Below are 3,108 nucleotides of genomic sequence, written 5' to 3' on the forward strand. Positions count from 1 at the left end.
TAAAAAGAAGAGAATTTACTATAAATCCCAAAATATGAATGAATATTAGTTCTAATTAGATGAGCGGAACTTGTAGCTTTTTGTTTCTGAACAGTTTTGGCATCTCACTTTTTACTTTGAAGTTTAGAATGATTGGCATCTCTAGGAACTCAGACTTTCAGATAGTGTTATTGATTCTCCTAGTTAGGTATGTTGATTCTTGAACACAGCTACTTTTATGAGTCTTGGCCGTGGCCCTAAGCACTTTGTTTTTCAGTATTACCACCGGATACATAAATGCCACAAACACATAACTGGGTGAACCTTTTCAGATTGTTACTCAGCTTTGCCAAAGTCCCCAGTTAGAGGTGTCCAGAGTTCTTAAGCACACTCTTTTTGCTTTGGATCATGACTTTAACCACTCAGTCTCAAGCTTTTCACTTGGACCTGCATGCCACAAGCACATGGTTAGGGACAGCTTGATTTAGCCGCTTAGGCCTGGATTTACTTCCTTGGGCCCTCCTATCCATTGATGCTCAAAGCCTTGGATCCTTTTTACCCTTGTCTTTTGCTATTCACTACTTTTTCTTACTTCAAGAATCAAATTTATGATTTTTCAGATTATCAGTAACATTTCTCCTTGTTCATCATTCTTTCAAGAGCCAACAATTTTAACATTCATAAACAGCAAGATAAAAAATATGCATTGTTCAAGCATTCATTCAGAAAACAAAAAGTATTGTCACCACATCAATATAATTAAACTAAATTCAAGGATAAATTCGAAACTCATGTACTTCTTGTTCTTTTGAATTAGAAACATTTTTCATTTAAGAAAGGTGAAGGATTCATGGAATTATTCATAGCCTTAAGACATAGTTACTAAATACTAATGATCATGTAGTAAAGACACAAACATAGACAAACATGAAGCATAAAAATCGAAAAACAGAGATAAGAACAAGGAAGTTAAGGAATGAGTCCACCTTAGTAAGGGTGGCACTTTTTTTTTTGAAGGACCAATGGTGCTTTCTGAGCTCCTCTATGTCTCTCCCTTGCCTCTATTGCTTGATCCCTAGTGATTTTGGTGCTCCTATCCTTAGTTGCTCCCAATAATTGTGTGGAGGAAAATGTATCCCCTGAGGTATCTCAGGGATTTCTTGATGAGGAAATTTCTCATGCTCTCTTGATGTGTAGTCAAATACTCTACTACTGAGCTATAGACCCTTGAAATGAATTTCTCCATCTCTCCTGACTTAGGGGTGGAAGCAATTGTCTTTCCTTTCCTCTTTCTAGAGGTTTCTCTGGCCTTAGGTGCCATTAATGGTCATTGAATAACAAAAAGTTATACTTTTACCACGCCAAACTTAGAATGTTGCACGTCCTCGAGCAAAAGAAGAAAGAATAGAAGAAGAAGAGGAAGAGATGGAGGAGAGGGAGAGAGGTTTGTGTGTCGGCCATTTAGGGTGGGTTTGGGTGGGAAGGATGGATGGATGTGAGTGGTGAAGAGGTGATGAGGAAAAAAGATTGAGGTGATTAGTGAAGAAGAGAGAAGGTGAGTTGAGGTAAGTGGGGATCCTGTGGGGTCCACAGATCCTGAGGTGTCAAGGATTTAACATCCCTGCACCAATTGGGCGTGTAAAATGCCCTCTGCATGCAATCCTGGCATTTAACGCCAGATTGATGCTTGTTTCTGGTGTTAAACACCAGATCTATGCTTGTTTTGGGTGTTCAACACCAGTTTGCAGCATGTTTCTGGCGTTGAACGCCAGTTTTCTTCAGTGTGCAATCCCGGCGTTTAAACGCCAAATTGCTACATGTTTCTAGTGTTCAACGCCAGATCCATGCTCTGTTCTGGCGTTGAACGCCAGTCAGATGCTTCTTACTGACGTTTAAATGCCAGTGAGCCCTTCCTCCAGGGTGTGCTGTTTCTTCTGCTGTTTTTGATTCTGTTTTTAATTTTAGTATTTGTTTTGTGACTCCACATGATCATGAACTTAATAAAACATAAAAGAACAATAAAAATAAAAATAGAATTAGATAAATAAAAATTGGGTTACCTCCCAATAAGCGCTTCTTTAATGTCACTAGCTTGACAGTGGGCTCTCATGGAGCCTCAAAGGTGATCAGGTCAATGTTGTAGACTCCCAACACCAAACTTAGAGTTTGAATGTGGGGATTCAACACCAAACTTAGAGTTTGGTTGTGGCCTCCCAACACCAAACTTAGAGTTTGATTGTGGGGGATTTGTTTGACTCTGTATTGAGAGAAGCTTTTCATGCTTCCTCTCCATGTATACAGACGAACTCCCTTGGGTCTTAAACACAAGGTATTCCCAATTCAATTGAAGGACTAATTATCCTTTGTTAACATCTATCACAGCTCCTGCTGTGGCTAGGAAGGGTCTTCCAAGGATGATGCATTCATCCTTCTTCTTCCTAGTGTCTAAGATTATGAAATCAGTAGGGATGTAAAGGCCTTCAACCTTTACTAACACGTCCTCTACCAATCCATAAGCTTGTCTTACTGACTTGTCTGCCATTTGTAATGAGAATGTGGCAGGTTGTACCTCAATGATCCCTAGCTTATCCATTACAGAGAGTGGCATAAGATTTATGCCTGACCCTAGGTCACACAGAGCCTTCTCAAAGCTCATGGTGCCTATGGTACAGGGTATTAAGAATTTACCAGGATCATGTTTCTTTTGAGGTAAAATTTGCTGAACCCATGTATCTAGTTCACTAATGAGCAAGGGAGGTTCACCTTCCCAAGTCTCATTACCAAACAATTTGGCATTTAGCTTCATGATGCTCCTAGATATTGAGCAACTTGCTCTCCAATTACATTTTCATCCTCTTCAGAGGAAGAATAGTCTTCAGAGCTCATGAATGGCAGAAGGAGGTTTAATGGGATCTCTATGGTCTCTATATGACCTTCAGATCCCTTTGGGTCCTCAATAGGGAGCTCCTTCTTGCTTGAGAGATGTCCTATGAGGTCTTCCTCACTGGGATTCACGTCCTCCCCTTCCTCCTTGGATTCGGCCATATTGACAATATCAATGGCCTTGCACTCTCTTTTTGGATTTTCTTCAGTATTGCTTGGGAGAGTACTAGGAGGAGTTTCAGTGAC

The sequence above is a fragment of the Arachis duranensis genome, chromosome 3 (assembly GCF_000817695.3).
Source record: "Arachis duranensis cultivar V14167 chromosome 3, aradu.V14167.gnm2.J7QH, whole genome shotgun sequence".
Classification (NCBI taxonomy): Eukaryota; Viridiplantae; Streptophyta; class Magnoliopsida; order Fabales; family Fabaceae; genus Arachis; species Arachis duranensis.